This window comes from Nipponia nippon, unplaced genomic scaffold, assembly GCF_047370975.1.
Source record: "Nipponia nippon isolate SJK-2023a ecotype South Korea unplaced genomic scaffold, ASM4737097v1 scaffold_3, whole genome shotgun sequence".
NCBI lineage: Eukaryota > Metazoa > Chordata > Aves > Pelecaniformes > Threskiornithidae > Nipponia > Nipponia nippon.
The window spans coordinates 106,228,488-106,242,159 of NW_028262347.1; the positions used below are offsets into that span (position 1 = coordinate 106,228,488).

Sequence of the window (13,672 nt, forward strand, 5' to 3'; positions counted from 1 at the left end):
GTGTTCACACATTGCCTTTCCCCAAGTGATATAACAATGCATTCCTGTTAGCCAGGCTAGGCTGGGCTTATAATAGGGCACAGTTCTGCTAAGAAAGGGCTTATGGGCTTAGGAAGCATTTTAACACACAAGATCAAAAGTCACCTAACTGTTCGGTCAGGAACAGTATTTCAGAACATATGACCTTATCCAGTTAAACAATTTCTAGTGTAGAGTCACAGGATACTGAATTTTGGAAAAGTTACTCTGATTTGACTAGGTCTATTCCCTCCACTTTTCCCTCCAATCACTAATTCCAAGAGAATTTCAGCATCTGAAGTCATACCATCTGACATTTGTCTGACAATAATTTACACTTGCATTTTGACATTGTTTTCCATAGCACTGACCACATTTTAAGAGAGATTCCCAGGTGTCCACCTTCTTTATTCCTTCCATTCAAATAATGACTCTGCAACATAAAGCATTTGTTGCAATGAAAAAGGAATCCCATGAATTCTGATGGACTGTCTGTTGTAAGCGAAAAGCTCACAGCTTCCCAAGCAAATTCAAAACAGAAGAATTTTAGGTGCAAGCATCAACAAACGAAGAAAACCTGGTTGTAAATTCCAGTATACCTTTAGCCACACCATGCTAGAGAGTAAATCCCCAGGTCTTTGCTTCAAGGGCATTAGCAGGCTCTTAGGGTTCTGGCATTGAAGTACTGAGGAAGCATGAAAAATCCCTGAATAGTCAGCCTTACCCATGGGCAAAGTCTCTTTATAATGAATGTTTTGTACCTGGTCCTGGCAAAGCTGGTGTCCTTACTGTTCCATTTTTGTCAGTAGAAAGGCAATGTGTGCCCTCTGATTAAAGGAGAATGCTAGGACAGTTCTTACTGCTGTGCTTTCATTTCTTTCAGCAGCAGGTGAGCACACTAGCTGACATCAGCAACTCTTACCTGGCACCACACACCATTTCTCGTCGGTGGCCATGCATCCATAGCTGCTCTTGCACAGTTCACACCAACTTATAGCCCAAAGGGGAAGATCAGCTAAGCACATAGATTTTAAGCAGCACAATTTTACTGCAAATATCTGAAAGCATCTTATTCCCCAACAGCACTTTAAACTGCTGAAAAACAAGAACCTTTTCCTAACAGATCCCAGTGTACACAGAGAGCTGACAGCCTACTATTAACACATGCAAGTTTCTACACTTACTAACTTCAAAGAACTGTTGTTTCCAGAAGAGAAAGGAGGATTCACTTTGGCTCACAGAGAGACATAACTCTTCACTGACTGCAGAATCTTAAGATAATGGTAAGAAGGTCTGAGCTGGATAGAAAATATCTGGACTCTACAGCCTGGAATGCCTTGGCGGAGGTGGTTAAGAAACAACTCCTTATGTCTAGCTTAATCATGTTTTCTTTGAAGATACTGAGACCAAAGCAGAACCCTGTGATGTTGTTAGCATTACATCTGAAGGCAGAACTGTGCTTTCCAAGAGGAAACAGCTGTGACCTCAAAGCACCACTAGGGAAAGAAACAGAATTCCCTCTCAGTGCTCCTGCCCAATCCTTAGGTATTCCCTTCAGTAAGAGTCACCCTACAGATCGACAGCCATATTTATGACACCTTCCACAGACCCCCACGAGCTTCAGAACAGGAGCTCAAGAGGGAATATTTCTCTTCTCTTATGAAGCATGATCACAGGCACAATATTTCAATTTGTACTAACTTTCTCTATTCTCTGCTGTGATGTGTTTGGGTCACAGAGCTAACTGTGAGGATGTGTCCTTTTGTGTTTTGCAGTGCCACCAACACATGACACTGATGATCCATGTTCATGACCTACAAGGACATAGGGACAGAAATAAGTTGCTGAACCCTGGTCTGTCCACTCAAAACAAACCATAGGAAATTTAGTCTGGAAAAGATCTTCTGCTGAACCATCCCAGAAGGCATTGTTTTGACTCTCTGATTCATATACAAACCTCATAGTCTCAAAGCACAGTCTTTATGGCCTCTGCGGAGTGGGAGGATTCTCACACTAGCATAGCTAGAAGTCCACTAATCTTTAGAGACACTTATATTTGTGTTAAGAAAAGTAATCTTTCTCTGTGTTATACTAGTATGCCAGTACAGGCTTTCTTTTGACATAATTATTCCAACACAGCATTCCTAATGCAGACAAGGCACTTCGTCTCTCAAGTTAGCAGCTGCCAGTGTGCTGATAAATCCTCATTAAAATCCACAACTCCATCCAGGGAAGCAACACAGTTTGTACAATCATCCTTCAATGCAAAAATTATATGGTTGGTTGTAACAGTCTTTTCTCATTCCCCTCACAGACACTCCCTTTTAACACTGGATACTTTTGATTTCATAGCTCTTTATTACCTCAAATTCCTCCTGCCCCCTCCCCCAAGTTTTCATGAGTGTCAGACAGCTGGTAATTAAAAGCAAACCCCAGAACTAACAACAATGCTTCATGAGTTCAGCATGATATATAGTATCTTTGGTACCACACAGAGGCATGGATAACAACATCTTCTTAAGTGGACTTTAATTAGATGAGCAATGGTTTATGGATGTAGAATACACTGCCTAATCCTGCAGTTACAAATACATCTATCTCCTCTAGCTGAGATTCAAAGCCAGACCTTGAAAGAATGTGTATGTACTGGGCTGTTCACCTGCCAGAACAGAGATAGAAGACACAAACTTGGAGAACATAGACATTCAGAGTCTGGTAAAAGGAAGAGTTCTGTAATTACAAGTGACCTGAACTTTGTCTTCCTAATGGAAGAAATCACATCCATTTCAATTAGAGTGCTTGAAGAAAATTAGAAAGATTAAGCTTATCAAAACATGCTACACTAAACAGAACATAGTCCTGATCCCAGCTGCCTCACTGCTTTTATACAACAGTACCTTGAGCAGAGCCTCTGTGACAGGTACTGCAGAGATGCTGTGAAGCTTATATCAAACTTACGAGAATAAAGTTCTGTAATGCCACTAAATTCAACACAGATTAGCCACACTTCTCTAAGTGTTCTCAGCACTCACTACACCAAGCTCCTCTTAAAATCTTCTTGGAAATAAGATGGAAAACATTGGCACAAAATACAGGTTTGTCAGGTGCTTGTAGTCATAAGGAGTACTTTTCAAGATCTGGTATTTTACACCTGTTTGGAAACAGACTTCTAAAATAATAAAACCAATGTCATTCCTAGTGTCATTAACGTGGACACAGAACTGGAGTTCTTTATTGACATAGCTCAGGTCTATTAATGCAGTGCAACATAAAATTTAAAATGGTATGAGGTCCTCTACAAAACAAAGGATACATCTAGGCATGCTCATGCATGCCCTACAGGGAAGCTATACCTAGGTAACTAGCACAAAGAGTTAAAACTATTCCCAGAAAAGAAAAAAAGAAAAAACAAAACAAAACACCAACACACAAAAAACCCCAACCCACAAAACAAACAAAAAAAACCACCCACACAACAGAAAAGTGAAACACAGCCATGCGGGTTGATAACTAGGTCTGCTGGTTGATAACTAGGTCTCAATCAAAACTGTCATGATACCTCCCCTTTAAGCCAAAAAAGTTTAACCAGATCAACAGGCTCTGTTCAAGTTACTCGAATTCAGTGGAATTAACTTCTTTACAGAACATAAAGCTATCAGGAAGGAGGAATTGCTCCCAGTGTCCTGAAATGCATGTAAATCCAATTACCAAGCACCTACAGGATCCTATCTGTTAGAAGAGCTTGTATCACAAAAAATCCCACACATTCTGGACATGCCAAAGATTCCACATCCATCCCTTGCTTAATAAATTTCTTTGAACAACAAGAACTGATGGAAAAAGACTGATACTCTTATAATTAATTTTGTGTATTTTAAAATTAATAAATTCCTTAGTTTGCCACTCTACTTTACAGGGACACTCTGAAGTAATAAAATTACCTGTGTTTCATTTTTTATGTGATTAATATCGGTATTTATCTTGGCTGTACCAGGGAAATTAAACTATTCTGCTTGTTTCATGTTTTACTAGTTCTTCAGAGCCTGCATTTTCAACAATTCAGGTGTCAGGCCAATTTGTTTCCCTGCAGTAACTTGCATCTTTTAAAAGTTTATTCATAAACACCAAGCCCAGGAGGGACCCGTGTGATGACCTAGTCTAAGCTCCTGCATAACGCAAGAGAATCTTATGAACAAGTTCACAGTCAGGCATATATTTTGTGAGCAACCAAGTTGATAGGACCTTACCCTGGGGTAAGGCTAAATACAGGCATGCGCGTACAGTAAGAATCCAAAAATCATTGAAAAGAAGCATATAAGTCACTTCAACACCCCAGCCTTCCTCCCCCACTCATCATATGCAGTCAGTACTTTGGAAATACTTAAAGTAGCATAGGAAGGCTAAAGACAGCTTTTACAATATAACATTAAATTCCTGTTACTTTATAGCATGATGACTTATTTAACAAAGTATAAATCTTAAGTGTTATGCACTAGACTGCCATATTTCCTTCTCCCCCCATGAAGTTCAGAAAGCCCAGCACAAGCTGGTTCTCACTGATAGCACACTACTTAGCCCTAAAGCATTTCAGACAAACACAGAGTGGGTTCTGCCTGTAAACCCTCACAGCTGTTTGACAGCGGGCCAGCTGCCACTTCAAACTGGCATTAGGGCATCATTCAAAGACACGGTTTCATAAACACCCCAGATAGCAGCTTCCCAATTATAATTCCTTTTGGATGCTAGAGCAGTACATTATCAACTTTGCTATCCCTTCCCCCACGCACTTTTGTGTGGGTGGTGTGAAAAGTATTTTATTTTTCTTACCTTTGCTCCCCAAAATGACTTCCAGCTGGTATTTTCAAGTCAGCATATTACACTGAGCAGTTAAGCTACCAGCACTAACAGGTACCTCAATAGCATCAGAGGTGCTGCCTTACAGGACTGTCAGTACACTGTGTGTTTTCGGATGATGGTTGCCTCTCTCCCCTTTAGATAAGGGTTTTTTTTAAAATTGCATCAGAATTTCCTTCTGGAGCAGTCTGGGGAGCAAATATTTTGGTTTCTCCCACTTATGTGCCATCCTGCATTGGTTTAGAGATCAGTCCTCCTTCTTGCCCTCTTTTCAGTGAATGCAATGTGACTGATGCAGTTTCAGATGTGTGTGTATTTCTATATTCTGCGTAGCCTGCACCTGCTGCGCACACCACAGAAATCAAATCCACAGCATCTCAAAGCAGGTAGGAAGCCAGAGTAAACCAACAAGTCATTAAATGCTGCAGATATTACAGCAGTTCTGTAATGACAACAGGAGGAGCATAGCAAGCACACAAAAAAATTCAGTTACTGCTCCCCGTCCACAAAATTTTGCATTTAGAAACAAAGAGATGTTTTCTTTATTCTTGCTATTATAAAGCATGAACTCTGCAAGAAGATACATGCATCCATTGACAGGTTCAGGATCCAGAGTATTAAAAAAAAAAAATTAATCGCCTCAACAAATAATCATCATCAATCCATCCAAAATTCAGCAATTTACTTCTCCTAGTATCAGAGCTAAAGAAAATGCACTCAGCAGACATGCTGACCCTTAAAAAGCTCAAGTACAGAAAATAAAGAGGAAAGCAGACCCTCGGAACACAAAGAAAAGAGTGAGCAAACCTGACTGCATCTCCAGCTCACACAACCAATGCAACCCCGCAAATCAGTCTGAAATGCCTTATTATTGGTAATTTAACATGACTGTGCCAGATCAGCTAGGGACAAGAATTAACCCACTGAACCGCACAAGGCAAATCAGATGAACTTCAAATATAGGGCCAATCCCACAAGACTACACCTCAGTAAGACTACTGAGCTGGTAAAACATATGTAGAGCAGGCGCCTGAGCAGTAAACTTCCTTTTAGCTTGATGTTTTCTTTCTTCATGCTGATGTTGACCTCTAACACTTATTTTTACTACCTCTAGAATTTGCTGTGTGCTATAAACTACATTGCCATATATCATGTGTCTTATTTTATTTTATTTCATCATGCTAACCTACTAAACTGGAGTACTTTTTTAGCCTCAGGGATCCCAAACATTGCATAAATCTTGTGGAGAATCACCCATCCTTATTGCAAATGGGAACACAGCTGCTTCTGGGGCTGAACAAAGCTTAACCTGCAACAGCACCACCAGAGCACACAAGCTGCAAGACAGCACTGAAGACTTGACTTTTGACAAATTAGCAAGAAATATAGGGAAAGTACTATATAACTGATCACATTGACAGTTTGATAAGCATATCTTTATGGAATAAAGCTGTTCTTGTACAAAAACGCTAAAAAAAAAAAAACATCTCTACTAACCACACATGCCTTGGGGCTTAATATATTATCCTTAAGGCAGAATACTCAATAGCAGAGCTTACTCTGGAATGCCTCAGAAGGAAGAGTTCAAAATCTTACCTAATTTGCACTAAAAAGCCAACCTGATGGGATGAAATGATGCCTTGTACATTCCAGCAACAGCATGCCATCATCTTACCGAGCCATGTTTCTATACCCAAAGGGCAGCCTACGCAAAATGCTATGCAGACGTATTTGACTTTGACGAATACAACGGGCTAAGGAAAACTGCTCAAGAACAGTCAGAGATTGTGCCTTAATGATCTGCACTAACAGAAAAAGCTATTAATGAAAATTCTTAAGCCTCATGCTCCTTTACCAGCAGGCCTCATGCTGTCACAACTGTAGTTGTAAAAAACATCATTCTTGTTGAAAGCCAGCACGTGCATTAAAGATAGCTAGGTGCTACTGATCAGTGACCAGATGCAGAGCTTCTCCTGGAGATGCAAATTCCAGGATAGCAGAACACGTAGGCTGTCACAGCCTGTTTCCAGGACTACTTTCAACTGCCCAGGGCCCCAGAGCACTGAGGGATGTAGACAGTATAACTTGAAATACATCAAACACTTCTAATGAAACAAAGGCAGGATCTTGTTTATTTCATGAAGCAGGATCTTTGCTTGCCAAATGCAAACATAAGCCTTGGGCATTGCATATGCTAGGGGAGGAAAAAAAAAAAGCCAAAACCAAAGCAAAAAGCAATTTACAGGCTGCAGGTGCCTCCTGATGCCCTTCAAGATGTTTTAAGTTGATAACATACAGCGAACCAAAACATTCTTAACTATCAGAGAGCCTCATAGCCCTCAGGGGGAGAGAGGAGCCTAATAACCTTTCTGTATAAAGTCTGGATGCAGTCTGATGACCTTCACCAGTAATGAGTCATCACCTTAAGTAGGTAATAGCGTACTGGTCAAGTTGTAGGGATACACCGCTGGCCTGAAACACAACATTGTTGAAATCAGTAAGGTTACATGAATTTAGAGGGCCAAGCTTAGTCCTTTTTTTTCCACATTCTCTTTTCAGAAGTATTCAGTGACATGGTCCAGTCAAGTATTCAGGGAAAGTATGGATCAGGAGATCAGTAAGCAGAGATGCCTTGCCTGCAGAAGATTTGAGTTGTTACTGTCTAATACCTGCATGAGGGAAACCCGGGCCTCTCTTAACTTACTCAAATAATAGTTGTTCAACACAAATCCATTTATATAACAAGCCTAGAAATACTGGCAGCTGATTGATACTTCTGTTGATGGTAAATGAAGTTGTCAAGGTCTGGAAAGGCTACAAAAACTATTTTTTCAATCAGATAAAAATTTCAGTAGAATTAGGAAAGGAGTTACCCTGAGAAAGACAATTCGTATCTTTTGGTCTTTCTGGCAGGTCCCTAAGCAGCAATGCAGTGGGAAGTTTGATCAAACTCCTTCATCCCCACACCCAGATGGAAGAGGCAAATGCCAATTCATTAAAACTGGAAAACTCCGAAGATACGTATTTTGAAAAATAAGTTTATCAGGCTCAGAATGGTGGAGGGGGAAAACAGTCAGACAGATGCCACAAAACAGCCAGTAACCCCTGGGTCAGTATGTTAACCTGAAATAGTGGAGGCCTAGGTTCAAGCAGCTTCCCCACACAGCTATTACTGTATATGTCTATATAGAACGCGCTTTGCTCTTCCATAACAAATAAATCTTATTTTCACCTTAAGATTAAATAGGCAAACAATTTGAACTTGAATGTTTCCAAAGACTTGATTTTGGCATCTGTGACAGCAGCTGAAAGCGTTCAGTTCCTTTATCTTGTGGATTCAGACAGACCAAGATACATACTCATGGCAGGGTGAATGTGCAGAAATGCATGCCATACTATATTCTGTCCACAGAGCACAGTATTAGCTTCACAGGCTGGGCAATAGCATTGTTAGAGAACTCTTGCTTACTGATTTGCTTTTGAGGAGACACCAATGAACAATAAAGAGTGGCTAATTTCCTCTTACAGGATGAGCTCACACTCAAGTGATTCAGGACATCTGCCGTAACTGACAGCAAGCGGCCAAACACGAGGTGGAAAGAACCAGCACCATCTAGTGCTGAGGAGCAGACGGAGCAAGCAGAACATACAAAAGAATGCATCAAGAGTTTTCGGGCATGGAAGTGCAGGATACACATTTTCAAGGAGACTCAAGCTGCGCTTATCTTGCACGGAAAAAGAGACTGTGCAGCTGACAAAAGCCAAGCAGATATACTTGTCACTATCTTAGTGCTTAGACTTGATTACCTTGAAGGTCTTCAACCCAAGCTATAAGGTAATAATAAACAACTGTTCCCAGACTCTGTGACTGCAAAGAAGGCATGCAATTTTATCATTCTGGGCACTCCTTTGGAAAGACAGTTCAAAGATGACATTTTAGGTTTCTCCTCCCTTAATAAATGGAAAGTCTATCTCATGTTCCAAAAGACAGTTATCACTTTTAGTGACATACAAATATTTGCATGCCCTCAGATGCACTCCAGACATCTAGAAGTGTTAAGCAGAGATCAGACAGGACCCTCCACTGAAAAACCAAGACCATCAATCATCTTCTGCAGGTCAATACAACGCCATGGACACTCCGTGATGTCCACATCTCTTGCTAAGTGTTTCCACAGCCCACTGATGAAACTACATTGTCTCATTCTTTCCAGTAGGACCCAGAACTACTTTATTTTGCTGCCATTTCCCTAGTCAATATGCTGAGTGCCAAATCCCAGAAATCTAAATAAAACCCTCAAATATCAACATAATCATGTATTCAGATATGCACAGTTGGTTATCAGCTGTAGACTTCAGGAGAAAATTTAATTACCAGCAGCAAACTTGGTTTCCTGCTGCTAGTTAGAATTGCAATTTGCATTGAATAATAGAGAACATGGAATAATTTTTAAGGTCTGAATTTCTAATTTCCCCTCCAGGTATTTTAATTACACACCATCTCAACAGGAACTGAGATAAAAAGGCCACAAAAATAACTTAATTGATGTTGATCACCTGGGACACAGAAATGTACCACAGAGCAGACTGCTTTGTAGGCATCATTCACCCTACTGGGACAAGACAAACAAGCTGCCACTCCAACTGCTCTGTAAGACACTGCCAATGACACTGATGGACTCCCTACAGAACAAGTAGGCAACAATTACTGTCCCTGTAAGAGTTAGGACTCCCACCTTCTGATTCTGCCTTTCTTGATTTCCTCCTTGTTATATAGCACAAACAAGGCAGTGAAATAACTTCTACAGAAACCCTGCACAAAAGTTCCTGGATGAGGCATTTTACTCTGCCCCAGCATAACTTCTGGCAGAATGTAACCACTAGTCCAACTTTAAAGGAGTCGCTATTGAATGCAGGTCCCTTTCGTAACAGCAAGCTGCCTATATTGAGGTCAGTCTTTATAATTAATTGGAGAGCATGGCACAGAGCTCTGACTTCTAAAGTTTTGAAAATAACCTTCTACATGTGAATCAAGCATAGGCAGTCGCCTTTGCTCTGGCTGAGTCTGTAAAAAGCCTGAGAAAACAGTTCTGAAGAGGACTGAACTGCCCCATTAAAGAGAGGGCTGGTGGTGTTACTCAACTGGAGCACAAAAAGCAACCTGAAGGTGCAGTTTTCATCAAGCTTCGTCAGATCGACCTGAAGTCCAACTGGTTTGAAAACTGTTTTTTCAGTAATAAGAGCTGGAGTGAGAGGTGTGATGAGATATTGGGGAAGAAGCCAGCAGGAAAGGGGAAAAGCAAGATCAACCCCTTCAGCAGCAGTTTCCAGTGAAATCAAATTAAACTTATCACAAAACTGCACTCTTATTTTCACAGAAAGACCCAGCTAAGAGCTGTCACTGTTGACCTTGGCAGAAAGCACTGTGGCAAGAAACAGGAATTAGCTGTCATCAGTGATAAGGAGACACCAAGATGTGTACCATGAGGTTTGGTCAGGAATTTTTCAGCAAAGCTGCTTTCAACCGTAACACACCAGTTTGTTGAAACAGAAAAGGGCACATTTCCTTTGGACAAGAGCATTACTCTATAATGATTTCATAGTAAAAAATGAAGCAAACACATCTTTCCTTTCCCAGAAAAAAAAACCCTAGTAGTCACTGAGGGTACTTGCCCACTATGCAGCTGACAGATTCAGGTTCTGGTCTAAACCCCGTGGAACAGAAACTTGAGTCTCCTGCATCACAGGAGAGGATGTTAGCCAAAGAGGTACCAGGTAATCCATGGAAAATTTCTTGTTCCATCTTTCCACTCTTACTCTCCATGAAAAGATCAATTGAATCCATTCTGAAGCAGAATAGAACAATCTTCCCAAAAGTCACTGAGTTTTCTACAAAGAAAAGCTATTCTCCAACCAGTTGGTAATAACCCTTGCCATACCTATCAAAAGACAACACTTACCTCCTTACTTCTGAACCTTTTTACCACTCCCTTCCTTGACTCTGGAAACCTTACTATATCAGAAAGTTACCTGTGACTCTGCAGAGAAACTTGAGCATCTCATCTCATACTGCTGCAAAGACCAGAGAATAAAACTAGGCAGACTATTTGCCACAGGACATTAAAAGCATCAGCTTCCTAAAAGATGAGACCTCAGGGGCATTGAGGGCATCAATATTCCTTAAGAGGCACAAGGATTGATCTCCAAGAATGTCTTACACACTGCATTACACCACTCTGAAATGCACTGTAACCTCAGGCTAATGCATGGTTGCTTTGCTGCCCCTAGTAATCAGTCAGCTGCTGTTTCTGTTACCAGATTTGGACTCCTCTCCCAAGCAACATACAGCGGTTATTTCCATCCAGAAATACCAGCTGCTGTGTGATGATTACCCCAAATGGTTAAAGCTTTGCACCTGACCTCATACTACCCTGATAATTTTATAAAAACACCCCACACACACACCTGCTAATGTGCACTGGAACATGAGAGCAACTTGAGCCCACAGCTTACCCTGCCATGACACTTTGAACTTCACTAGCTGTAAGGATGGAAGGCATGAATGGGTTAAAAAGGGTCCAGGAATGTACATAGTTTCCCCAGAAAAAGAGGATAGAGAACATCTCTGCCAAAGGAGGTATTTCAGGAAGTCCTGCCACCAGATCTAACACCAGTTTGACCGCAGAACTGTCCTGCGGTCTCTCATGTCCCTAGTTAATCCTTCTCCCAGCTGCACTATACAGCTTAGAAATGAACTTGATGGAACATGGATAATACACAATGCCCATCATTAGTTCTTGTTACTCAGCAGAAAATCAATATGTGCTCTGTTACAGCGCAGGACATGCTGTTACTGAGGAAGCAGCTCCCACAGCCAAGCTTTACACAGCCTGCAGCAGAGGAATGGTGGGAAGATCCCAGCAACGAGGATGCTGAAAGCCTTAGCTATTGATCATGAAATAGGTTTTTGGAAGCAACTGGTACCACAGACTTTAAGAAGCTTTAGACATTTCCTTGCTGGGAGATCTCAGCCTCTCCTCTTTGCCAGAGAAGTTGGTATCAGGACACTATGGGAAGATTTTAGGAATGCTGCACTCCATTCTTAATTTTATTAGCTAAAGCTCTGCTGCTTAAAAGCACAGTAAAATCCTATATCTGTAATTACAGCTATGGAATGCACTTGTATTCACAAGATCCCCAACTTAGTTAAGATTACTAAGAAAAAAATCTCATCATCCCTGTAGAAACTATATAGTCCTAGTTTACAGTGGGAGAACTGAGGCACAATCAGGCAGAGATACGATCATGGCCATACGTCCAACACAGAGGAAGATGGGAAGTGTTGGAAAATAATGATTTGGGTCCTGCAAGATCATTTGTGCTCCCCTTCCTATCTGGCAACCATTTAAGAGCTGTTCACTATGTGGGTGTTCTGCAGGCTGGTAACCACGCAGAACACAGTCATTTCAGAACACATGCAAAAAAGAAAGGGCATTTATGCCAAAACCAGCGCAGAATAAATGTACTGTGAGCAGAATGGGAAACCCTTCAGGCCACATTCTCCAGTGACGTCTGTGCCGAGTCACATTATGTATTGACTGGCTATTTATCGCATTTTTCAATATTTGCTATCCATGTAGCAACTAAGCTTGCTACAAACATGAATGGATTTAGCTCCACAAGGTAGGGAAGACATCTCAATTTTGCAGGCAGGACAGTGGTACACTAAGATTGAATAATTTTTCCAGGGAGCACAGAGAAAGGCAATGTCAAAACCACAAGCTGAACGCGGATGTCCTGGGATTCACAACTATGCTGTGAACAGCATCACTTTTTTTCCACCTTCCTGAATAGCCTCTTTCAAGTAGCCACATGGCATGGCTTTACCAACTCCACTGAAGCAAGTCACCTGCAGTTCAGGACAATTCTTTTGTAGCGTACGGTAATATAACCTGACAGGTTGGGCAAGAAGTGCAGAATGGCTATTTTGCCACCTGGAACCAGAGGGCAAACTCAAATCAGCAGGAAACTCAAACGGAGCCAGTCCGTTGCTCAGTTAATTATTTCAGATCACTGCCAGAACACATGGGATCTTCACAATCACAACAACCCAAGTGCTTTCACATCCCAGGTCCACAGTCCTTCTACAACAGTATGGTGCACAATCTTTGGAAAATGCTGCAGAAGATGTGTCACATTCAGACAGTGAATGCTACTTCCTAGATCTTCTGTGCAAGCAACGCTGTGAGCCCAATGCCCTGCTATTTGTGGGGCCTTGCCTATGAGGACATGGTGCAGTATAAGAAAAAGGAGGCATTAACAGATAGTGTGCAGTGATAAGGAAGAGAAAACAAAAATAAATCTCTTCTCCCCAAGTAGCTTCCTGTGCGTCAAACAGAATGTTGTGACTGAGTTATTACAAAACCCTGCCTGCTGGTGTAATTAAAAACGTTGCAGCACTGCCCATTCTTCTTGCACTGCCTGATACTGTGTCAAGAGGGGTGTGCAACATAGGCATTTTAATCCAGTCTAATTAGGAGGTAAGTAAAAGACCCCACAGACACAGGTAAAAGCACACCCGCCTCCACAACAGTAACATTCAACTACAGGGACAAGTGTTCCTTGTGTTGTCCATCCCATAAAAAAAAAAAAAAAAAAGGCAGCCTAATGTAATTACTTTTATCTACCCTATCAACAGCACCAACAGTGTGGTGAAACAGACAATACTAAGAGGCATGGACAGGCAGTCCATGCAGGAGAAGCTGGCTGTGAAGTAAAGGATGACTCAGTCAGTGCACTC

The 13,672-nt window shown here is 41.3% G+C and overlaps 1 protein-coding gene across 4 annotated transcripts in view; it reads right to left on the bottom strand.

Annotated features, from left to right (window-relative positions):
• Positions 1-13,672, bottom strand: part of ARHGAP22 (Rho GTPase activating protein 22) — a 158,309-nt gene that overhangs the window by 110,993 nt on the left and 33,644 nt on the right. The window lies entirely within an intron of this gene.